Source organism: Rhineura floridana, chromosome 6 (assembly GCF_030035675.1).
Source record: "Rhineura floridana isolate rRhiFlo1 chromosome 6, rRhiFlo1.hap2, whole genome shotgun sequence".
NCBI lineage: Eukaryota > Metazoa > Chordata > Lepidosauria > Squamata > Rhineuridae > Rhineura > Rhineura floridana.
The window spans coordinates 151,487,112-151,513,134 of NC_084485.1; the positions used below are offsets into that span (position 1 = coordinate 151,487,112).

Consider the following 26,023-nt stretch of genomic DNA (forward strand, 5'->3'; position numbering starts at 1 on the left):
GCTACTCTTAGCTTTTGCTTCCTTTAAGATCAAGAACTCTAGTATAGTGTGGTCACTTTCCCCCGGGGTTCCCATAACTACCAATTCATACACCTAATAATCTCTATTGGTTAGAATCAAGTCAAGGATAGTTGATCCTCTAGCTGCTTCCTCCACTTTCTGTAGGAGAAAGTTATCTCCAACACAAGTCAGGAATTTCTTGGAGGGGCTGGGTTTGGCAGTATTTGCCTCCCGACAGATATCTGAGTAATTGAAGTCCCCATCATGCCTTCTCGAAACGTTCGCAATTTGCTTTTCAAAGGTTTCATCCTCGTTTTCTCCTTCATTGAGTGGTTGGTAGGAGATTCCAACAATCATGCTCCTTTTATTCCTTGCCCCATTTATATTAATCCAGATACTCTCAGTGGAGCTACTAAGCTCCTCGTCCTGTATTTTTGTGTAAGGATATATTTTTTTAACATGGCATGACTCCACCTCCCTTTCTATGTCTTCTGTTCTTTTTGAACAAGTTATATCCTTTAATTGCAGTACTCCAGTCATGGGACTCGTCCTACCAAGTTTCAGTTATATCTATCAAGTCGTATTACTCTCCTGTATTAAGAGTTCAAGTTTGTCCTGTTTGTTTCCCATACTCTGGGCATTACTAGCATCGAAGACCATGTGAATTACGGCCTGGATTCCTTCCTTCTGACATTTTTTTGAAGACTATTACTGCACCCCATTAGAGCCATTCTCTCAGTTCCTCTTATTGTGCGCAAGCCTTTGTTAGTCGTTACTGCCACGTTTACATTTCCCTCCCCCTTAGGATTCAGTTTAAAGCTCTCTTGATGAGGTTCTCCACACTGTGACCAAACATTCTTCCCAGTCCTTGTGAGGTGCAACCCATCCCTTGTCAGCTGTCCATCCTCCAGGAAGTGTAGCCCATGGTCCCAGAATCCAAATCTCTCACATCAGCACCACTTTTGCAGCCAATCATTCACACAGAGTATATTTCTTTCCCTTTCTATTCCTCTTCAAAGTACCAGAAGGATGGATGACAAAACTATCTGGGCCCCAAAGTCCTTGAATTTCTTTCCCAGAGCTTCAAAGTCTGACATGATTTCTTCGTAACTTCACTTGGCAATATCATTTGTTCCCATATGAATGAGAAGAAAGGGATATCTGTCAGTGGGCTTTATGAGTGATGGTAATCCTTGTGTCTCATATCTAATCCATCCTCCAGGGAGATGGCAAACCTGGCGAGTCCATGGATCTTCTCAGCATACTTGGGTTTCAATCCCATGTAGTAGGGATTCTGCCACTACTACTACTATTCTTGTCATGGGGCATGGTTTCATTGCCTTTGCTTGTCTGAGCTCACTGTCACAGAGGGTCTTGGGTTTAAATCTCCAGCTTGACCATGAACACTTGATGAGATCCAGTCACACTATCCACATATCTTAGAATATTGTTGAACTGATAAAATGGGCCAGGGGGAGGAGGGATAAACCATGTATGCTGCCCTGAGCACCATAGAAAAAAGAGTGGGATGAAGACATGTTCCATAATATACATAAAAATGCCATCACACTGCAGTTTGCTTGGCCACAAGCAGGTGGCACTGTGAACTACAGCATGACAAGAAATGCTCCTTGGGAGGCCCGGACAAGCTATGCAGAGACACCCGGGACAGGCTCCAGCAGCCCTCCAGCTCTTCTGGCTCCTCAGCCTGTCAGCCTTGTGGACCCTGCATCCAGGTCCCCAGGTGTGCCAGTGCAGCTACTGACCACCCTCTGCCCTTCCTGCCAGCATGCTGACTCACTGCTTCTGCTGCTGCCCAGGCAATTAGGAGGAACAGTGTGGGAAAGAGAAAGGCAGCCAGAAGCATAGCCAGCCAGCTTGGTAATCTGCTGTTGTAGTTGTCATCAAGCCTCAGGCTGCCTTCCTACTTCCCATGTGGCTTTTCGTGCCAAACTGACTCTTCATCCTAATTTCCTGGGCAGTGGCAGCATAAGGTCTATTTTGTGATCCTCCCTGCCCTTCTCCTCCCCACCCCCCATGTCAGGGGGCAAAAGGGAAGCGGGGGCAAGGATCATAAAAGGCTTTTGGTGAGCTTTAAGAGAATGAGGTAGTGAAAGCCCCAAGTAAAGTAATAAAAGTGAATTATTTCACCTGAGGAACTGTCTCGTGGCTATGACAATCCCTTATTACAATACCATGAATGTGGGCTGTCCAGTCAAAGCAGGTGCATATTCACTGTCACCAGAGTCCTACTCACCACAAGATTTAGTAAACTTAGATCTGCTCTCAGTCTATGTTACGGATTTCTGATAGTGATTCCACTAGGGTTATTTACCTCTTTCTATTACTCCTTGCAGATGTGCCATCTCTAGTTTTTCACTTTATAGGCAAAATAAAATGAAGTGAAGTAGAAAACCATTGCGTCAATGTTGAGGAAAAGGGCTTTTGAAAATGGGTGTAGATTTTGATGGGAAATCTTTTGTTCCTTTGACTTCAGCCAGAACACATAGTGGCAGGTTTTTTTTATCCAATTATTTTCAAAGCATGCCCGTTACAGTTGCTTGTGTCATGTCTTTTAAAGTGTGTGACTTGTGAAGGAGAGAACAAAGCACAATGTAAATATATTAAAAAATCAGTTCACTTTCAACAGAAAAATGAATCCCACAACGCTTAAAGAGATTGTCACAAATACTTTAATTCTGATGATGTCACCAAAACCCATCACTTGCATTGATATATTATACTGAATTCTAAAACTGCAATTTCAAAACTTTACTTCCAAAGTTTACAAGTATGTTTTTCTCAGTGCTTTTTAAAGTATGCTGTCACTTGCTCTGAACTTCTGGGCCAGAGAAGGATATACATTTGCTATATAAAGGATGAAGTCATATTGATGAATTCCAATTATTGCAAAAACCACATAATATATTTCCACTTAGGAATCACCTCTTATACACAAATGCCTCCTTAGTCAGCTAACTACGACCCCCATCTCCTCGCACTGCCACTGCTGACGACGCCCTTGCTCAGAATGAGAGATGGCTTTTCGTGAAGCAAAAAGAAGCAAGACTGCAAAGGAAAGGCTGCTTTTCCCCTTCCTTCCTGGTAGCCAACCTGCCTGCCTTTCTTGGCTCCTGTTTCACTGACATCTTTTAAAAATTATTCTTATTTGCGAGGCCATCCAGATCTCGCCTTCAGACAGAGCCACGAAGCAGCGAGGAAGCACAGGACTTGCTCACCTTCCATTTCTGAAGCCAAGGGTGTGTGCCAGTATCCCTCCTTCCTTCCACCTTCACTGTGGCAGTTGAGGGCTTCCCCCCTTCTATGTATCCGAATGCATGCACACCTGCAGATGCTTGCAGGAGGAACAGGTGTGTTTGTCTGGGTGTGCATGTGCTGATCTGTCTTCTGTTCTGCTTTCAGTCCCCAAGTGCACACTAAACAAGCCATTAGTTCTGATGATCATCCTAAGGCCTAAAAGCACTAATGCCCCTCTTCAATCTGTGCGCCTAGTTGTCTGCAATGTACAATCTAGCATCCCCATCACCAACACATTGTTGCTTCTTGATTATTATTTTAAAAAGAAAGAAAAAAAAAACTCAGCAGGTTGGCTGAGGCTGGAATCCTGGTGTTCAGTAGCGTAGTGGCAAATTCAGAAGTGCAGGATCCCTTCATGTTGATCACAGCCATGCCCCTCTCTGCTTTTTTGCTGTGGGGTTGAGAATGAGATCCTTGTTAATGCCTAGGAACCAATAAGCATCAAAGAGGAGAGTGTTGGCACTGAGAAGGGTCTTCTCAGGGGCTGACTTGCCTTCTTCCACTCAGATTGGCTTCAATCAGCAGGAAAGAAGCATGTCAGAAGGCTCTTCTCAGTGGCTAACACACTCCCTTTCATGCTGATTGACTCGTAGGACACTGGAGATATAGGGACGCTGCTCCCAAAAGAGTAAAGGGTCTAAGACACCCCCGAGAGCCAATGTGGTACAGTGGTTAAGGTGCTGGTCTACGACCTGGGAAACCAGGGTTGAAATCCCTACACAGCCATAAAGCTCACTGGGTAATCTTGGGCCAGTCAATGCTTCTCAGCCTCAGAGGTAGGCAATGGTAAACCCCCTCTGAATACTGCTTACCATGAAAACCCTACTCATAGGGTCACCACAAGTCGAGATCGACTTGAAGGCAGTACATTTCTTCTTCTTCTTCTTCAAGACCCCCCCCCCGATATCCCGCACGACAAGAAATGTATTTATTATTGCATTTATTTCCCACCTTTCTTTCAAGCTGCTCAAGGTGGTGCACATGGTCCCCTCCCCCTTCCATTTTATCTTTACACCAATCTTGTGAGATAGGTCACTATGTTTGGTCCAAGGTCACCCAGTGGGCTTCATGGCTGTGTAGGGATTTGAACCTGGTTCTTAGTCTAACACTGTAACCTACTGGTGTAGGGAGACAGGACTGTACATCTTCAGACTGTGCGTGGGGGAGGGGGATACCAATTTGATTGGATCTTTACATTAAGAAAGCAACACCTCCCTGGCTGCAGGGAGATTTTAATGGAAAGGGGTATTTGGACATATGATTTTTTCACACAGCTTTTTTTCAATTAACAGAGACTAAAATTACAATTAGCATGGGAAAGTGTCAAACTTTTTTGAACTTACAAAGGGGGTCCCATACTCATAAAGGTTGGGAACCACTGATCTACAAGACTGAGGATAGCTCCAGAACAGAACTGTACCCTATATCCTCAGTGGTGCATGGATCCCTTAAGAGACCACACTCTGGGCCAATGTCCAGCACTATTTGAGCCTCTTTTGGAAGACCTGTGAGGAGAAATAGATAAACAGGAGGTCTCAAGGAAATTGGCAGGGCAACCAATTGAAGGACTTGGACTGTTGGCACCTGGCTCCCTATCTAACAGAGGGACACACTCCGCACTACAACTCATCATCAACTTATTCCCAGAAGGTGTTGGAGAGCCACAAGTACTTGACACCATGTCATCTTGATCAGTATTAGAGTCCTTACACAGGGCCAGGGATGCGATAGTACTCTTCAAATCTAAGTCTCAAATTGGCCCTATCATGCTAATTAAGCATCAGCATGGCTAGAGTGTTTTGTTTGTGTATGGGACATCTAAATGAACTGTGGAGCAGACTGAGGCTACAGACTATTCAACCGGGCTAATAACCCAATATAGAATCTTTAATTGTTCAATTTTTGTTTTTGAACTGATTAGTTGATCAATCAATTTCAAAATGTTCTTATTATAAATACCTCAATAGGTGCCTCCTGAGTTATTGAAGGAAGTGCAGGACTATCTGTCTTTCAGATTTATTAAAGCTGAAATATTTACATAAAGAATAGCAGGAGTAAAGTGAAGTAAATACTTCAGAAAAAACTAGGATTCACAAAATGCAACATCATTCAAAAACGAACTAGAGTTAGGGGTGAGCAACGAGGTAGCTAAGTTTGCTGATGATACTAAATTGCTCAGGGATTGCGAAGAGCTCCAAATGGACCTCTCCAGACTGAGTGAATGGGGTAGTAAAATGGCAAATGCAATTCAACGTAAACAAGTGTAAAGTGATGAATATTGGAGCAAAAAATCCATTTCAGACATATGCTCGTAGGGTATGAACCGGCAGTGACTGATCAGGAATGAGACCTTGGAACTCTAGTGTATAGCTCGATGAAGATGTCGACCCAGTGTGCAGCAGCTGTGAAAAAGGCAAAGTTTCATGCAAAGAATCATTAGGAAAAGTACTGAAAATAAAACTTCCAATATCATAATGCCATTATACGAATCTACGGTGTGGCCACATTTGGTCACCTCACCTCAAAAAGTATATCGTAGGGTTGGAAAAGATTTAGGAAAAGGCAACCAAATCAAGGAGGCAGAGTGACTCCCCTATGAGGAAAGGTTGCTGCATATGGAACCTTTTAGTTTAGAGAAAAGGCAAGTCAGATGTGTCCTGACAAAAGTGCATAAAATGATGCATGGCATGGATAAAGTGGATAAAGTTTTTCTCCCTCTCTTATAACACTACAACTTGTGAACATCCAGTGAAGCTGAATGTTGGAAGATTCAGAAAGTACTTCTTCACACTGCACATAGTTAAACTATGGAACTCACTCCCAAAAGAGGTAGTGATGTCCACCAACTTGGATGGCTTTAACATGGACAAGGTGCTTGCAATGATGCGGCCAGCAACGTGTCTTCTCGACCCTTGCCCTTCTTGGCTTATTAAAGTTTGCCGAGGGGGTCTGAGCGAGTGGATCCAGGATGTGGTCAATGTATCATTGCGGGAGGAAGTGGTTCCAGCTGCCTTGAAAGAGGTGGTGATCCGACCACTCCTGAAAAAGCCCACCCTGGACCCATTGGTTTGTGACAACTACTGACCGGTTGCAAATACCCCCTTCTTAGGGAAGGTGATTGAGAGTGTTGTGGCACAGCAATTGCAAGTACTCTTGGATGAAACAGATTATCTTGACCCATCCCAGTCTGGGTTCTGGGTTCAGGCCTCATTATGGGACTGAATCGGCCTTGGTCGCCCTGATGGATGACCTTTATTGGGAGGACAGGAGGAGTGCGACCCTGTTATTCTTACTTGATCTCTCGGCGGCTTTTGATAGCATTGACTATGGTATTCTTCTGGGCCGACTTGGTGAGCTGGATATTGGAGGCACTGTTTTACAGTGGTTCCAATCCTATCTCCAGGGTCGCTCTCAGAGAATAGCATTGGGTGACTGTCTTTCGGCCCCCTGGCCTGTGCTGTGGGGTGCTGCAGGGTACCATCTTGTCCCCCATGCTGTTTAACATCTATGTGAAGCCCTTGGGAGCAGTCATCAGGAGCTTTGGGGCGAGGTGTCAGCAGTATGCTGATGATACCCAGCTCTATTTCTCCATAACATCTGAATCGGAAGAGACCGTGCAAGCCCTGGACCGCTGCCTGGACTCAGTGGTGGGCTGGATGAGGGCCAATAAATTGAGTGTGAATCCTAGCAAGACGGAGGCGCTGTGGGTTGGTGGTTCCCGAGTTCGGATAATTGGTCAGTTGCCTGCTTTGGATGGGGTCGTACTCCCTCTGAAAGAGCAGGTCCGTAGCCTGGGGGTGCTTCTGGATCCATCTTTGTCTCTAGAGGCCCAGGTGACCTCAGTGGCTAGGAGTGCCTTTTACCAGCTTCGGCTGGTGAGACAGCTGCGGCCATTTCTGGACCGGGATAGCCTGACCACTGTTGTCCACGCACTGGTAACCTTCAGGCTGGATTACTGTAATGCACTCTATGTGAGGCTGCCCTTGAGGTTGGTCCGGAAGCTGCAGCTGGTGCAAAATGCGGCGGCGAGACTGCTCACTGGGGCAGGGTATCGCCAACATGTCACCCCGCTGCTGAAAGAATTGCACTGGCTGCCCATTTGCTACCAGGCCAAATTCAAGGTTCTAGTTTTGGTGTACAAAGCCCTATACAGCTCGGGACCAGGATACCTGAAAGACCGTCTTACCCCTTATATACTCAGTCGACCACTGCACTCTGCAGGTGAGGGCCTCCTGCAGATACCATCTTATCAGGAGGCTCGTTCTGCACAATATAGGAAACGGACCTTTAGTGTGGCGGCACCTACCCTGTGGAATTCCCTCCCTTTGAATATTAGGCAGGTGCCATCTCTGCTATCTTTTTGGTGCCTTTTGAAGACTTTCCTCTTTCAACAAGCCTTCTAGGTTGAGACTGTGTTAGAATTCTGTGTTAGAATTGCTTAATCTGTTTTTTAATAATGTTTTTAACCCCTTTTTTAAAGTTGATTTTTTAAAAATGTTTTTAACGCTGTTTTGTTTTAATGTATTTTAAGATTTTTTATGATGTTTTAAATTGTTTTTAGCACTTTGTTTGCTGCCCTGGGCTCCTGCTGGGAGGAAGGGCAGGATACAAATTAAACAAACAAACAAACAGACAAATAAATAAAAGAGGATTGGACAAATTCATAGAGGAATGCTGCTAGCCATGATGGCTGTGCTCTGTCTCCATAGCTGGAGACAGAATGCTTCCAAATACCAGTTGCTGGAAACCGCAGGAGGGGAGAGTGCTCTTGTACTCAGGTCCTGCTTGTCGGCTTTCCATGGGCATCTGGATGGCCACAGTGAGAAGAGGACGCTGTACTAGATGGGGCACTGGCCTGATCCAACAGGCTCTTCTTGTGTTTTTACCAGGTCTCTAACAAGACCATCGTCCTCAGAATGATGGCTGCTCTTTCCTACTTATAAATTTTCAATTCTAGGCACAAAGTATTCTAGAAATCAATACTGCCACCTCTAACAAGGTTGGAAAATGAACATATTTGAATTGGTTAGTTCTTTCAACTCTCTGCTTCTCCAAATCATTAACACTCAGCCACTAGCCCTTCTGACTCTGGTCCTTAATATTTCTTTTCAGCTAACTCGTCTGTCAAACAAGAAGGATCTCTGTCAAACAGGAAGGATCTCATCAGTATCAGGGGTTTGCACAGCTTAAAAGCCCAGGAAACTCTTTCAGTTTTGGGGGGAGGAGAAATAGCTTTGGGAACACCCCTTGTTATTTTTTTCTGGCTTAACTAAGACTAAACCAGCATCTCTATTGCTCAAATTGATAATCTTCTTCCAAACTCCCTGCATATTTACCGATTGAATCCATTGTTCTCCACTATGCTCATCCCCAACTGGGCATGCAAATGAGAAGATACTTCTGTCTGTTGAGTGGGCAGCATCCACTGCATTATGACCAATGAATACTGGAATATTGTACCTAGTTATGACCTACCAACCAGTCATTTTAATTAGGAAATTTTTTTAATTCATTGCCATTCTACAGCAGGGGTAGCCAACGTAATGCCCTTCAGATGCTGTTGGACAACAATTCCTGTCACCCTTACCTTGGCAGGGGCTGATGGGAGCTGTGGTCCAACAACATGTGGAGAGCACAATGCTGGCTACCCCTACTCTATTATGTTCTTGGTCAAAAAGGACCCCAAACACTTACTAATGCTAAGGATACCATAATCACATTCACACTTGATCTCCAGTGTTTCAAAGAGCCATTACTGGGCAGTGTAACAGTAATCTATGGAAATACCATAATCATCTTTTGCATAGTGCCTGTGACAGCGAGACTTTGCAACAAATAGCACATCCATCAGGAAGGATGATAGCAGGAGAGAAAAAGAGAGATACTTCCAAATCTTGCCATATTTTAGGGATGCATCCTGACTACCAGGGCTATCAAGGCAGCATTTCTTGCCCAGCTGGCACAAGCAGCAATATGAGAGTATGTAACCATCACTGTAGTTTACCAGGCTGATGTGTCTCACTCCAGGACAATTCACTCCATCCAACTGCCAATTTTTTAAATTTAGAAAAATGATGACGAAGGGGAAATGCCTGAAGTTATGCATGTAATGGAGAAAGTGGATAGAGATTTTCCTCCTCCTCTCATAATACCGTAACTTGGAGGTTAAACTGATTGCCAGTAATTTATGATGGACGAAAAACCCACTTCTTCACACAATGCCCAAGTCATTTATGGAATTTTGCTTTCACAAGATAGGTTGAGGTATTTACTCTAGATAGCTTTAAAAGGAAATTAGTATTATCCTCTATGAATCTGTGTATGAGCAGCTATAGGTAATGACAAGTGGGACCTATGAGTTTGGACTCTTGCTGTTCAGGATTCCAGCCATTCCATTCTCCCTCCTACCTGGTTTTCATTTTTTTCCTTTCCCTCATTGGGATGTTTTTGATTCTCCCCCCCCGAGTTTTCTTAAAATATTATTTTATAGTACAAACTTCAGCGTCCCCTCACCCCCAAATCTGCCATACCTCCCACTTGTATATGGGTGCTGCTGCTGCTTTGGCTACACAAGTGATGGCACTAAAATCTTGAATACTGGAAATACAAAGAATTATGGCTGTATTTTAATTGCCTACTTTTTGTGTGCTTATTGATGGTTATGACATTCACACTATGTTTTAGGATTGTTTTAGTTCTATTTATTGTTTAATCCAGAGAATTTACATTATGAGTGTAAGTCAGGCCCAGCTAGCTCAACATCAGAGCAGTCATGATGGACCAAACTGGGTGATAATAATGGAAAAGTACAACTTTATACAAACTGCTTGAAACTTTCACTGAATTGCAGTGGCAGTTATGTGAGACATTGCCATTCTGAGTGACAAAACCCTAATAAAGGTAAAGAAAACATCATGAGTAGTAAGTAAAGAGAATAATAATGTTCCAGCAAATGTGATTTATAACACTGACTGTTCTGAAAAATATGTTGGAATGTATCAAAGTGACTCAAGTAAAGAACAACTACTATGCTTTCTGTAGGTAGAATATACAGTAGGGCCCCACTCATAGGGCGGGTTAGGTTCAAGACCCCGCCAAAGAGCGAAAACCGCCAAAAAGCAGATCAGCTGTAGCGCGGGGGTCTGTAATCTAACCCACATCGCACAGCAGAAGGAGATCAGCTGTAACACGCTACAGCTGATCTTCTCCTCCTTCAATGCGATAGCTGTAGCACGCCCTTGTCCTGCTCGTTGCCTTCGTCCTAGAATCATAGAATAGTAAAATTGGAAGGGGCCTATAAGGCCATCAAGTCCAACCCCCTGCTCAGTGCAGGAATCCAAATCAAAGCATTCCCGACAGATGGCTGTCCAGCTGCCTCTTGAATGCCTCCAGTGTCAGACAGCCCACTACCTCTCTAGGTAATTGGTTCCATTGTCATATGGCTCTAACAGTTAGGAAGTTTTTCCTGATGTCCAGTCGAAATCTGGCTTCCCATAACTTGAGCCCATTATTCCATGTCCTGCACTCTGGGATGATTGAAGATCTCCTCTGTGTGACAACCTTTTATGTACTTGAAGAGTGCTATCATATCTCCCCTCAGTCTTCTCTTCTCAAGGCTAAACATGCCCAGTTCTTTCAGTCTCTCCTCATAGGCCTTGGTTTCTAGTCCCCAATCATCCTTGCTGCCCTCCTCTGAATCTGTTCCAGTTTGTCTGCATCCTTCTTGAAGTGCGGGGACCAGAACTGGACACAGTATTCAAGATGAGGCCTAACCAGTGCTGAATAGAGGGGAACTAATACTTCAAGCAATTTGGAAACTATACTTCTGTTAATGCAGCCTAATATAGCATTTGCCTTTTTTGCAGCCACATCACACTGTTGGCTGACATTCAGCTTGTTATCAACGACAATTCCAACATCCTTCTCACATGTCATATGGCTGAGCCAAGTATTCCCAATCTTGTAACTGTGCATTTGGTTTCTTTTTCTCAAGTGTAGAACTTTGCATTATCCCTGTTGAATTTCATTGTGTTGTTTTCAGCCCAATGCTCCAGCCTATCAAGGTCCCTTTGAATTTTCTTTCTGTCTTCCACAGTATTAGCTATGCCCCCCAATTTTGTATCATCTGCAAATTTGATAAGCATGCTTGTACCTCCTCATCCAAGTCATTAATAAAAATGTTGAAGAGCACTGGACCCAGGACTGAGCCCTGTGGTACCCCACTTGTTACTTCCACCCAGTTTGAGAAGGAACCATTGATAAGCACTCTTTGAGTACAATTCTGGAGGCGGCTGTGGATCCAGCCCACATTTAGTTCCATCCATTTAGTTCCATCCAGCCCACATTTAGCTAGTTTGCTAATCAGAATATAATGGGGGACTTTGTCAAAAGCTTTGCTGAAGTCGAGGTATATTATGTCCACAGCATTCCCACAGTACAAGGGAGGTTACCTGATCAAAAAATGAGATAAGATTCGTTTGGCAGGATTTGTTCTTCATAAATCCGTGTTGGCTCCTAGTAATCACTGCATTGTTTTCAAGATGCTTACGGATTGACTGCTTTATAATCAGAGTTCTTCCAGGGATTAATGTTAGGCTGACTGGTCTGTAGTTCCCCGGATCCTCCTTTTTGCCCGTTTTGAAGATAGGGACAACATTAGCTCTCCTCCAATCATCCGGCACTTCACCAGTCCTCCATGATTTCGCAAAGATAATAGACAGCAGTTCTGAGAGTTCTTCAGTCAGTTCCTTTATTACTCTAGGATGCAGTTTATTGGGCCCTGCCGATCTGAACTCATTCAAAGTGGATAGGTATTCCTTGACCGTTTGTTGAGCTCAAGTTCCAATCCTGCCCCTTCTACTTCATGTTTCTCGGGAGGGTCATAGACCCTTTTCTGGGAGAAGACTGAGCCAAAGTAGGAATTGAGCACTTCTGCCTTTTCTTTGTCAAGGAAATGGATGAGTTCGTCCAGAGTGCCCAGGTTGTTGCCGCCACTGCCGCCACCAGCTGAGGCATGGTGCGGTGGGGTTCCTGGTGTGGTGGGGGGGCTCCCTGCACCCCTCCTGCCTCAACCTGGCCTCCCGCCTCAGCCCCGTCCCAGCGCTGCTGCTACCGCCCAAATAGAACTTTGACACTTGCAATAAGGGGAGAAGGGGGACAGAGAAGAACACGTAGGCACCATGAAGCTTTTTTTATCTTCTTTTGGTGTTGAAGGGATGGGATAGGCAGGAAAGGAAGAGATCGAGGGCAGGCGGCACCCCAGCGGGGGTTTGGGAGGGGGGAAGGTGAGCGAGGCAAAATGCCCGAGTTGCTCCGGCAGCAGCTGGCAGAGACCCCTACCTAGCCCACCCGGGGTCAAAAATGCGAACGAGGGGCCGGGATGGAAGAGGAGGAGCTCCCGCTGCAAACTGACACCTTGAACCAATACTGGGGGAAGGACGGGAGGAAATGGAAACGCCCTCCCTCCACCTTTGCAGCCACAAACAGGGATGGCAACCAATACCACCCCTACGCGCACACATCCCGCTCGGGGACTTCCCCCCCACTGCTTCACTCTGCTGTTAACTACCCTTTTCTCCACCACCACCTGTAAATACATATTTTCCCCACTTATACTCTCTTCCCCATTTTTATTTTAATTATTGAACAAACAACGTTACAACTGAGAGGAAAGGGGGGGGAACTCTTAAGGGGAAAATGATATTTTGTACAAAATAAAGAGTACAGTAAATCAAAAAAGCAGGAAATTGGACTCTTGTGTATCTTCTCCTCCGGCACGATCAGCTGTAGCACGCGGTCAGGGGGAGCTACAGCTGATCGCGCCAGAGGAGGACGGGTCTGGTGCCGTATCAGTGGAACACCGAAAAGTGGGGCACCGAAAAGTGGGGTGCTACTGTAGATATCCATTATCTACATCTTATGCAGATTCACCTAGGTAAGAAATGGAATTTCCATAAAAGATAGGGGGGGAAGTCTGGTCTGGTCCCTCATCAACATGTTTGTAAAATGACTCATCCCCCCCCCGCCTTCTTCCTGTCTAACTCTCTTTCATGTACACCTACCTGAAGACAAAAGCATTATGGCTTGTGGTACTGGCTATATAATTATGAACTTATTCCAAATTACTAGATGTTAGGATATGCCAGGAAATGTAGAAATTCTTCTTAAAACTATGTGGACTGGTTGTGGTTAGAAAAAAGCAAAATCTTCAGTTTGAGTAGGAAGATTTGGCTTAGGATTCTCAATCAAATAACTCCATTGCTTTGTCAACGCAATTATACTGCTATTCTTAATCCATATTATTTTCTAAGTACTATGGGTAATATCTGACTAAGTCAAACATCTGGAGGGTACCATGTTCAAAAAGGCTAGTCTAGAACCTTAGGGCTACCCAAAATTCACAAACCCACCACCACCACAGTGGTCTGTTTCTAAAGATGACAGGTTGTAATGCAGACAAAAGTAAAAGACAAGGATAAACACTCATCACCAAGGGCCAGTTCTTATGTTAAAACCATCACATATAATTCATTAAAAGTAAGGAATTCATCGGTCAGGTAATATCTTTATTAGACCAGCCAAAAGTGTGACAAAATAGTGAGCAATCAGGTTGGATGTTAAGCACAGCAAAGGTGAGGAGAGAAACAAGTTGGCTTGATGTTGCACTGACAAAGTCTGCATCATCAAGACAGTTTGTTTCTCTCCCCATCCCTGCTTGCTTAACATAAAGCCTTATTAACAGTTCTGAAGAATACAAAAACTTTTTATTATTTTTTGGTTAGTCCTAATAAAGATATAGTCCAATCATGGATTTTGGAATATAATCCATTGGAAACACATCTGCAAGATAGCTGCTCTGCCACAGTGTTCAAGAGTCATTAATCACACTGGCTGCCCCCACTGCATAGAAACACTAATGCCACACAATCAGTATTAATCCTCATATATACTGCCCTTATTTATATCCCAAGTGTGGTCTTCTTGCAAATTCCTCAGGGTAATTCACAAACACAGTAAAATTCAGAGTAAAACAACTTTTAAGAGCCAGCATAAATAACAAGACGATAGCAAAGGAAAGCTTTTAACTTCAATTTCAGATTAATCACAGCTTAATATAGCACAGTGGCAAGGAAAGCCTGGCTAGGAGTCCAGAGTCTGTGAGTTCAAATCCCCACTTGTGTCTCCTGGGTGTCAAGGGCCAGCTAAAGATCACCTCCAGTGAGTGGCTCAGGGGTTATGTGCCCTGCCACCTGTGCAGCCGTGGGCAAGTTGCATAGTCCCAAGGAGCCCAGTTGCCTCCCAGCTGGCAATTGTGGACAGGGAAGGGGCTGGCTTGTGCAGCTGTGACAAGATCAGCAGGCCCTAGCCAGCTGGGGAGGACTAGCCTCAGAGGGAGGCAATGGTAAACCCCCTCTGAATACCATTTACCATGAAAACCCTATTCATAGGGTAGCCATAAGTCAGGATCGACTTGAAGGCAGTCCATTTCCATTTTCAATATTACATCTGAATATTAAAACTGTGGTTAATCCTACCTATGGTTCATTGAAACAAGCCAGATTCTTAAACTATGATTTGAAGCTGTACTGTTCCATAAAGCTCAGTTAAGATTAACCAGTTTGTCCAGGTTTGAACAACACAACAAGCTGTGATTGATCTCAAACACAAGCAAAAGCTTCTAAACACCTCCTCCTGGTCAAACTTGATTTGAGTCAATGCTTAACCTGGGCATGTTCTTGTAATGTTAAAGAAGGAGGTGGAATCACTTCCAGGAGGAGGGTTGGATCCACAAGTGTCCATCCCTATGTGGGCCCCTTTTGGCAAGTGTGTAGGGCTGCATACCTGTCAATCACCCAACATCTGGCATGGAGAAGTGGGCATCATTTGCCCCAAATGGCCTGGTAGATCAACTTCAGAGGCCACACAGGAGTAATTAGGTTTGTGGGCTGGAGGTTCCCCACTACTATGCTAAACTATGGTTTAGCATTACATCTGAACCAGCCTACTAACTCCATGGGAAAAATTAGGCAGTCTAAGGCAGTAACATTTATTTTTTTAAAGCAGTTCTGTCAATACACCCAACATAGCAGTGGATTATGGGATGTTCAGATTTAGTTACATATTCTGATAGCGACTACATAACATAGGTTTAGAGATTAAAGTTTTTCAAATAGGGTAAATTAGCATTTCTGCCATAAATTTACTTATGTAGTTTATGAATTAACATGGGCATGTCAGCATTTATTATTTATCAAATTTTTATTCTGCCCTTCCTCCCAAGAAGAGCCCAAAGTGACTGCGACAAAAAGCTAAAAGCATCTTTAAAAGAACACTTCAAAAACAAAACATCTTTAAAAACAATTACAATACAAATGCAGACTGGGATATGGTATCTACTTCAAAGGCTTGTTGAAAGAGGAATACATTTCAGCTTGATCTTTTTGACAGCTCTCATGTCAAATATTAAAAACCGATTCTCCTATGAAATGTAAGATAAAATTCAGACTGCTGTGCTGTCATCTTAATTTTCTAGTGTTAGTACTTCTGCTTAGAAAATTGGAGGTTGACTCCCTCACATTTTTATCATTGCATTTTTCAGGTTTTTCTTCCAACACTCTGCCTTCTTTCACAATGGGTACTAGTACCTGACACAGAACAAATATAAAATATGCCTCAATTGTGTCAGGTCAGGAATTTACAAAAGCAGTTGCCAGTGGCAACCACAATTTTCTTTCTGGTCACCATCTGCCCCTGAAAGTCGAGCACAAAGTGTGACACCCTTCCCCCAAATTCTACGCACAATAGAAAACTTGGAGGGCTCCCTTATTTCATGCCGGCTGGGAGAGAAAAATTTCACCTACAACCACCATGAAGTTCTATGTTATGTACAAATAACTTTCAAAATAAGATTGATCCTTCTCACAAGTTTGCATTTGTCTTTGAAAACACACAGAAGCAGCAAGAATCTTTTTCACTTCTACTGAATGGCTCCAAACCCTGGCATGAAATGAAAGACTGATCCCGCCCTCCCCGTAAGACTTAGGGGGTCTAACTCAATGACAACCATAAATAGTGGCTCACCGCCAAAGCCAGCCACAGTTTATGATCCCTGAGACAGATGGGTTTGGGTTCCCCCCTTTCTAGAGAAAGCCAGTGTGGTGCAGTGGTTAAGAGTGTTGGACTAGGAACTGGGAGACCAGGGTTTGAATCCCCACTTAGCCATGAAGCTCAGTGGGTGACTGCTTCTCAGCCTAACCTACCTCACAGGGTCAATGTGGGGATTAAAAGAGGAGGGGGAGAACTATGTACACCACCTTGAGCTCCTTGGAGGAAAAGTGGGATATAAATGCAATAAATAAATAATAATATTAATGAGGAGTGCAAGCATATTTCCTCTATAAAATATATGCTAGCATATTTTTTAAAAAAATTTAACATTTTAATGTATTGTTTTTATCTTGTACGTCGCCCAGAGTGGCTGGACAACCAGCCAGATGGGCGACTAATAAATTTAATAAATAAATAAATAAATGACCAAGTATACTTGAAAAATGTTAGACTTTTTTCTTATGGCTTTTAAAAAATTCAACAAGGAAAGTGTTCCAATACTTCTCAGTCTAGAAATCCAGATAATGCAGTACAGTTTTCCCCAAAAAGTGTAAGTCACAAAGCTACATTATATGACCACAAGAGTGGCTGTATACTATAGCCAGCATGGATTTTTCACATTCCGCAGTGTTAAATTGAGAATACCCCCATGCCATTCTGATCCTTCCCATAAGCTCATTTCAAAACAAAACCTTAACTCAGAAACACTTGCTTAACAACCCTCTAAATTTTTATGGCTATACACAAAACAGTCAGAGAGAATTCAAAGTGTTAAAAGAGAGGGAAAAACAGATCCCTGTTGGACTTTTTTCTGTCAGTGTTCTCATAATGTGTTGAAATTAATTAAAATTGTTTTAACATTCTGTTTCCTGACTCCTAACTGAGCAGAACAGAGGGACCTGTGTCAGCTGGTCCAGAGGATATACAAGTGAGCTAGTTCTCAGCGAGTGAACAGGGTGAGCTAACAGGAGTTTGGCAGAGTTTGGTGGGAAAGGTCAAAGGGAAGGTCCTAATTTTTTTCCCTTGTATGGTACACCACATACCAGTGGGACTCTGTTTACCCTAAAGGAGGACAGGACAAAGCACAAGCCATTTCAATACAAGCAGAAAGGAAGAAAAGGCAGTAGAGACTATGGACGGAATGGACACTCCAGTGGTGGTGACCTGCAAGGTTGCATATGCAATGTTTGTTTTCTTGCCTGAGAACAACATGGCGTACATGTGCAAAAACTAAGAATCCTCTAACTGCAGGTGGCCACACTGAACAGTATAAGAGAACATGAAGAGTTCTTAGATAGAATGCTCGAACAGAAATAGCAATGAGAAGTACAGGAGGTGGGAGAACAACAGCATGTTGAAGCAGAAAAAGAGACTGTTGTGTAGACTAACAACTCCTCCATGGAAAAAAGTGACAGTTAGGAGCAAAGGAGCTAGAAGACACCCTTCACCAGTGGAACTATACTTTCAGGTACTTGAGGATGAGACTGGAGGACAGCCAGCAGGGGAAGAACTAGAGGAGACCCCACATGACAGAGAGCAAGAGGCTGAAGCTCAGTCAAGCAGAGGCAATGAAACCATGCCCCACAACAAGGACAAGAGGAGCAGTGGGAGACTCCCTACTGTGTGGGATTAAAACCCAAGTATGCCAAGAAGATCCATAGACTTGCCAGGTATGCTGTCTCCCTGGAGGATGGATTAGAGATAGGATGGAAGGATTACCATCACTCATAAAGCCCACTGACAGATATCCCTTTCTCCTCATCCATGTAGGAAGAAATGATACTGCCAGGAGGAGCTATGAAGAAATCATACCAGACTTTGAAACTCTGGGAAGGAAACTCAAGGACTTTGGGGCCCAGTTGTCTTTGACATCCATCGTTCTGGTACTATGAAGAGGAATAGAAAGGGAAAGAAATATACTCTGCGTGAATGACTGGCTACAAAAGTGGTGCCAATGTGAGAGATTTGGATTATGGGACCATGGGCTATGCTTCCTGGAAGATGGACAGCTGACAAGTGATGGGTTGCACCTCACAAGGACTGGGAAGAATATTTGGTCACAGCGTGGAGAACCTCATCAGGAAAGCTTTAAACTGAATCCTAAGGGGGAGGGAAATGTAAACTTGGCAATAACGGCTAACAAAGGCTTGTGCACAATAAGAGGAACTGAGAGAATGGCTCTAATGGGGTGCAGTAATAGTCTTCATAAAAATGACAGAAAGAAGGAATCCAGGCCATAAGTCACATGGTCTTCGATGCTAGTAATGCCCAGAGTATGGGAAACAAACAGGACAAGCTTGACCCTTTAATACAGGAGAGTAAATACGACTTGAAACTGAAACTTGGTGGGATGACTCCCATGACTGGAATATAGCAACTGAAGGATATAACTTGTTCAAAAAGAACAGAAGACATAGAAAGGGAGGCGGAGTCATGCTATGTTAAAAATATATATCCTTGCACAAAAATGTGGCTTCATAAAAAACTTAGAGATGACCTGAAAAACAATGGACACATACAGGAAGTGGAAGGAAGGCCAGGCCACAAAGGAAGAGTACAGACAGGTAGCATGGAATTGCAGGGATGGCATCAGGAAGGCTAAAGCCGAGAATGACCTGAGGTTAGCGAGAGATGCCAAAAGCAACAAAAAAGCTTTCTTCAGGTATGTCCATAGTAAAAAATAGAGAAAAGAAATGGTGGTACAGCTACTCAACGAGGATGGCAAAATGATAACAGATGACAAAGAAAAGACAGAAGTGCGCAATTCCTACTTTGGCTCAGTCTTCTCCCAAAAGAGGATCTATGACCCTCCTGGCAAACATAAAATTGAAGGGGCAGGATTGCAGTTTGAAATTGATAGACAAATGGTCAAGGAATACAAAATCATTTTGAACAAGTTCAAATTTGCAGGGCCCGATAACCTACATCCGAGTACTGAAGGAACTGGCTGAAGAACTGTCAGAACCACTGTCTATTATCTTTGCAAAATCATGGAGGATGAGTGAAGTGCCAGATGATTGGGGAACAGCTAAGGTTGTCCCTGTCTTCAAAAAGGGAGGAACCTGGTAACTACACACCAGTCAGCCTGACATCAATTCCTTCGAAAATCCTGGAGCAGATTATAAACCGGTCACTCTGTAAGCATCTTGAAAACAATGCAGTGATTACTAGAAGCCAACATGGATTTATCAAAATAAATCCTGCCAAACTAATCTTATCTCATTTTCTAATTGGGTAACTTCCCTGGTAGACTGTAGGAATACTGTGGACATAATATCTCTCGCCTTCAGCAAAGATTTCGACAAAGTTCCCCATTATATTCTGATTAGCAAGTTAATGTGAATTTGGGCTGCAAGGAACAACTATCCAGTGGATCCACAGTTGGCTACAGAATCGTACTCAAAGAGGGCTTATCAAGGGTTCCTTCTCAAACTGGGAGAGGTAATGAGCAGAGTATTGTAGGGCTCAGTCCTGGGCGCAGTGCCCTTCAACATTTTATTATTGACTTGGATGAGGTGCAGGGAATGCTTATCAAATTTGCAGATCATACAAAGTTGGGAGAGATAGCTAATACCTGGAAGACAGAAACAAAATTCAAAGTGATCTTGATAGGTTGGAGCATTGCACTGAAAACAACAGAATGAAATTGAACACGGATAAGTGCAAAGTTCTACACCTAGGAAAAAGAAACCAAATGTACAGTTGTAAGATGGGGGATATTTGGCTCAGCAACACTACATGCAAGAAGGATCTTGGGACTGTACAGTAGGGCCCCACTTCCCGGCGTTGCGCTAATGCGGTGGCTTTCCTCCCATCTTTTAAAGCCGATTTTGCTGCTTTTACGGCATTTTGCGGCATTCTCACGGCATTTTTGCGCAACACGCCCCATTAAAGTCAATGGGGTTCCGCTTTACGGTGTTTTCCGCTTTACGGCGGGGGTCCGGAACGGAACCCACCGTATAAGCAGGCCCCTACTGTAGTTGATCACACGCCGAATATGAGCCAATAGTGTCATGTGGCTGCAAAAAAGGCAAATGCTATTTTAGGCTGCATTAACAGAAGTATAAATCATGTGAAGTACTAGTTCCCGTCTATTCAGCACTAGTTAGTGTGAATACTATTTCCAGTTCTGGACACCATACTTTAAGAAGGATGCAGACAAACTGGAACTAGTTCAGAGGTGAGCAACAAGGATGGTCAGGGGACAGGAAAAAAAGCCCTCTGGGGAGGGAATGAAAGAACTGGGCATATTTAACCTTCAGAAGGGAAGATACAATAGCACTCTTCAAGTACTTGATAGGTTGTCAGAGAGGAGGGCCAGGTTCTCTATCATCCCAGAGTGCAGGACACGGAATAACAGGCTCAAGTTGCAGGAAGCCAGATTTCAACCGAACATCAGAAACAACTTCCTACTGTTCGAGCGGTACGACAATGGAACCAATTACCTAGGGAGATGGTGCACTGGAAGCACTGAAGAGGCAACTGGACAGGCACCTGTCCGGTATGCTTTAATTTGGATTTCTGCATTGAGCAGGAGGTTGGACTCAATGGCCTTATAGGCCCCTTCCAACTCTATGATTCTCTGATTGTAAACAACGTAGTGGTGGTTTGCTTTTTTAAGACACTGGGTGACACTCAAATTTGAGGGATCCAAAGACACCTTTTTTCCCAACAGGCCGTACCACTGCCTCTTTTTAGGCCAAATGTATAAAGGCATAGTACCTCCGCAGCTCAACTACATTGATTTTATGAGCAGTAACGGGCAAGGATCAAGTTTCTTGCTGCAATGACTATGTGTTGTCTACTTTGTTTTTTGCTTTGATTAATGTGTTGGTTGTTTTTTAGCTGCTTTTGATTTAAAAAAAAATATCCTTTTTTTTTAAATAAAAATGTTTAATTTATTTAAGCTATTTATATCCTGCCCTTCAACAAGTTCTCAGGGGTGCTACTGAATGTTTAGCTCACCACTTGGTACATTGATGCCATTTACAAATATAAATGCCTTAGTTTTAGTCAAAAATAACAAATGCACTTTGTATTATAGATGGAGCTGCAAGATATTAAACTTAAGGTACATATCAGCATAATCCTATACATGTAGAAGTTCCATTAAATTCAATGATGCTTTCTCCTACATAAGTAGGTACAGGATTGTAAAGAGGCAGAGTAATCCTAACAAGGGGCTGGGGAGGCACAGACCAGCTGATTTACCATAGCATCTAAGAGGAACCCTCTGGATCAGACCAAAGCCCATCAAGTCCAGCATTCTGTTTTCACCTTGGCTAACTGAATGTCTGTGGGAAGTCCAGAAGTAGGACTTGAGAATGCCAACTACAACAACACCTGTGAAACTGGTATTCAGGAGCCCTGCTCACTTCTGCCAGCCATGGCAGAAGGTGGGAATGATGGGTTCATTTCTTTTTTGTTGTAGTTGTTCCAGGCTAAGGCACTGAAAGACCACGCCCCTTTGCGGATCTACGGGGTTTGGGACCATTGATTTCAAATCCTCCAGTGCCCTGCTCCCAACACAGCACTTTTCTGGCTATTGCAAAGCTCAGAGCTACGGCTACAATGGACATCCACTAGTGGCATTTCTCTCCACCAAGAGGCAGCTTCACACCATCCTAACCACAACCCTCCAAAGAATCAGCATACAGGGGACTAGAACTGCAGCCTGAGTATATTTTCGTTTCTTCCGTTTGAAAAAAGAGGGGAGGTACTAAAAATTGAAGTCATAATCTTTGTAGCATGCAAAGGACAGTTATTTCATGGGATCAGAAACAATTATGTAGATCTGAGCATTGTTATAAAAGGTAAAGGTGTCCCCGCACTTGTAGTGCGAGTCGTTTCCAACTCTTAGGGTGATGTCATGCGATGTTTACTAGGCAGACCGTATATATGGGGTGGGATTGCCAGTTCCTTCCCCGGCCTTTCTTTAACCCCCAGCATATGCTGGGTACTCATTCTGCTGACCACGGATGGATGGAAGGCTGAGTGGACCTCCACCCCTTTTACCGGAGATTCGACTTCCTCCTTTCGTTGGAACTGAATTCCGGCCGTGAGCAGAGCTTCGGCTGCGTTACCGCCGCTTACCACTCTGCGCCACGGAGGATCTTGAGCATTGTTATAGAGGAGCTAAAAGAAAATACTGTTTTAGACTATAAGAGTTTAGAAAATGAATATTCCTACCTTGCAATCAAGACATGGAAATTAATTTGGATAATCATACATCTCTATATGTAGCAAGCATGGGCAGACTAGATTTGTGGGTTCTACTTAATTTTTAATAGAAACCAAAGATCCACACAACCAAAGCTGGGCACAAAATAATGGCATTCGGGACAGAGACAGATCAAACTGATAGCTCAGGGGAAGAAGTCAATTACCTATTGGGATGATCTAACTATACATCTAGTTATTCCTAAATATAGTGAACAACAGCAAATGTGATTTCTTGCAAGATCTACACCCCAAAACACGGAAAATGGGTGGTAGACCCGCACCTATCATACTGTTTTGTGTATGTTGTTGTTGTTATGTGCCTTCAAGTCAATTACGACTTATGGCAACCCTATGAATCAGTGACCTCCAAGAGCATCTGTCATGAACCACCCTGTTCAGATCTTGTACGTTCAGGTCTGTGGCTTCCTTTATGGAATCAATCCATCTCTTGGTTTTGTATGTAATTATAGTTTATATAAATCTTACCCAGAGCAAGCTCTGCCATGCAGCAAGGTGAAAGCAACCTGCTTTCACCAGCAGGGAATATAAGATCTAGAATGTCTTGTATGGTCATCAAAATTCCCAGTAGTGTCTTCTACAAAGCAAGTGTATCATCACATCCAGCCCAGTGCTTCATTTGGACACAAGACACACATTGTCTTAAGAGTTAACATGATCTGCTGGTAAAAAGCAGGGTAGTAAATTTTGCAGACGTCAAACACAGCAGGCTGCCAAAAGAGCACTCCCCATCTCCTTTGCTAGCCCACTTAATTTCTATGCTGCACACGTCAGGGGAACTACATTTGTTGTGCATCCAGCGCAGAAGTGCAGTGGGCTGGTGGCAAAGTCAATTATCTCCTTGTCCCTTCACCAGCAGTACCCCCCGTTTCTATAATGGACATGCAGGAAAGAGCTTTGCTTCCTGCTCATCCTGCAAGAAAATGCAGCACAGAGGAGGAATGGATCACAGTGTCCCTCCTCCACCAGCTTGCTTGATTTCTGTGATGGTCAGAGTGGAAGAGTTTTCACTCCCTACACAGCCAGCAAAGAACCTGAGTGAACTGTTGAAGGAACAGAGTATCCTCTCTGACCCTCTTCCACCAAGCCACAGTGTTTCCATATTTGCAGGGAAGAGGCTTCACTTTCAAGAGAGCACAGAAGCCAGGCAAACTAGCAGAGAAAAGGCAGAGTGATCCATGCTCCTCTGCCAGTCCACTCACTTGCTTGAATGGATTTTGAGATAGCATTTTTTATTGTTAAGCCTGGGAACAGGTAGTGGCTACTCTCAAAGCCTTTTCAGCTGAAGAGTGGGATAAAAATTCCCTAAATAATGAATTCCATGTGGTTAAGAATGAAGATGATCACCTATGTCGACCAGGCGATTAAATACAAAGCTGACTTATTTAACTGTAGAATGGAATGCCTGTTAATTTTCACATATCACAATTCACAATGATCTCTCATAACCAAACTGCTATCTGATAAAAGTCAAAATAAAATAATCTCACAATTTCTTGAACAAAAGAATACAATGTGGAAATTTTAAGTGTTTCTGAAGAGATGGGCAAGGAATAAAGTAAACAATCTTAATTTTGTGCAATTAAATATTACATGGCTTCTTACTGAGCTGTCACTTCCTGCTCCATATTTACTATTTCCCTGGACACAGACAATGTGTTACTTGGAGTACTATAAGATATCCAACCAGACCTTTAATTTTGTGGCAAATAAATGTTTTGCTCCATCCTCTGAACCATAACATTGAAAAGTTACATATCTAGTAAATACAAGGAAGAGTGGAGCACATCTTTACTCCCTCAGAATGTTAAAATCACATTTTAACTATATTTTAGCACTCTTTGTGCAAAAGATTATGGGGAGGACAATGACAGAATTCATTAAGCATCAGACTAAATACAGCAATTAAGCTGAAGGGACAAGGAGGTCCATCAATATAATGGACCTTTGCATCATGAGCCTCAAAATGTGAGCCAATGGTGAATGTGCACTCTCCCTTTAAATATGGACAGGATTGTACATGTGCTGTGTGATTCTATATGTATGTTTACTTAGCATGAAATCCCCACACACTTACCTAGGAATAAGTCCACTGAACTAAATAGGACTACTTCTACTTCCGAGTTGCGGTGCATAGGATTGCGCTGTCAGAGTTCATTCTACTGGGGTCAACGGGACTCACACCAGGCAAAGACTGCAGATTTATAAAACGTATAATTTTTTTCCCTAAAGTTACATTTCCCTGTTCGCTATCCTAGAATACATCAGAAAAGGCTCAGAAATGAGTAGAAACCACGAATTAACCACTCCCGTCTGCCTCCAACACATGACACAAAAAAATTTCTTGGCCTGTTACGAAGCCACCGGTGCGAAGTATGGTAGAAGCACAGCCCGGCAAAAGCCTGAGGCCTTAAACACTAGGGAAACGTGGAGAACAGTGGAAGAGGCAGCAGGGAGAGACACGCAGAGATGCCAGTCACAATGCAGAGACAACCAGCCCTCGCAGAAGAGAAAACGTCGCTCTTTCTTCCCAAAGCAAAGAAAAAGAGAAGGCCGCAGCCTCCGCCCTATTGTTCCCCCACCCGAGGGACTCTTGTTTACCTCGCGGCGGCGGCGACAGCACCTCTTCTCAGCTGCGGACCACGGTTGCCATCGCATCCTCCTTCTCCTTTTTCACTAGCAGCAAGAGCCGGCCGGCATCGGCCTCCTCGTCTACCCTCCGGCCCTCTGCTGCTACCACAGCTGCCTCTGCAGCAGGGGCCATATTGGGTGCCTCTTTGCTCGCCTCAGCAGCAGAGTCCTGCCTCGCCTAAAGGGCCGTCGCTGCTAATGTATTACTCACTTGGTCGTCTCCCGCCCCTTCCTGCTCACTAGAGGGGCGGAGCAGTCATCGACTGTTCCTTCGGCACCTCAGCTTCCTTCTTATCTGAAAAGGGAAGAGAACACCGTTGCTACTAGTTGTGGTAAAGTTGTTGCCCTTCAGGCAGTAGTCACAACGGTCCGTGACTGAAGATAGGAAGCAAAGTTGTCAAATGCCCTTTATTTTAGAATAATCCACCTACATTTAATATTTTATTTTCAGGCTGCAATCCTACGCGTACTTGCCTAGGAGTGGGCCCTATTCAACACAGTGAGACTATTCTGAGTAAAAATGCACAGGTTTAGGCTGTAACTCATTTCAGAGTATAAGTATTTTTATTGTATTCATGTGTATTTACAATACTGTAAATCATCCTGAATGCAGAATCCTGTAGAAAGACAGCTTAATAATAATTGCCAGTGGGATAACTATGTTGCAGGAAAAACAAGACCAGAGTCTTGTGGCACAAGATTATTACTTGCACGCTTTTATGGACTA

The 26,023-nt window shown here is 43.6% G+C and overlaps 2 protein-coding genes and 1 long non-coding RNA gene across 8 annotated transcripts in view; 1 reads left to right on the plus strand and 2 right to left on the minus strand.

Annotated features, from left to right (window-relative positions):
• Nucleotides 1-25,570, minus strand: part of RC3H1 (ring finger and CCCH-type domains 1) — a 132,174-nt gene extending 106,604 nt beyond the window's left edge. For 3 of the 6 annotated variants that reach the window (XM_061634110.1, XM_061634107.1, XM_061634108.1), the window contains exon 1: nucleotides 25,267-25,569. The gene's annotated coding sequence lies outside the window, so the exon portion shown is untranslated. Of the gene's footprint in view, nucleotides 1-24,742; nucleotides 24,860-25,266 lie in introns of all 6 variants that reach the window. The other 3 variants (XM_061634111.1, XM_061634112.1, XM_061634109.1) reach the window with 2 other exon arrangements.
• The window catches only part of SERPINC1 (serpin family C member 1), a 211,240-nt gene that overhangs the window by 141,859 nt on the left and 43,358 nt on the right, over nucleotides 1-26,023 (minus strand). The gene's annotated exons all lie outside the window — the stretch shown is intronic.
• Nucleotides 25,574-26,023, plus strand: part of LOC133388038 (uncharacterized) — a 33,346-nt gene continuing 32,896 nt past the window's right edge. Inside the window, exon 1 of the long non-coding RNA XR_009763634.1 lies at nucleotides 25,574-25,628. This is a non-coding gene — a long non-coding RNA (uncharacterized LOC133388038). The remainder of the gene's footprint in view (nucleotides 25,629-26,023) is intronic.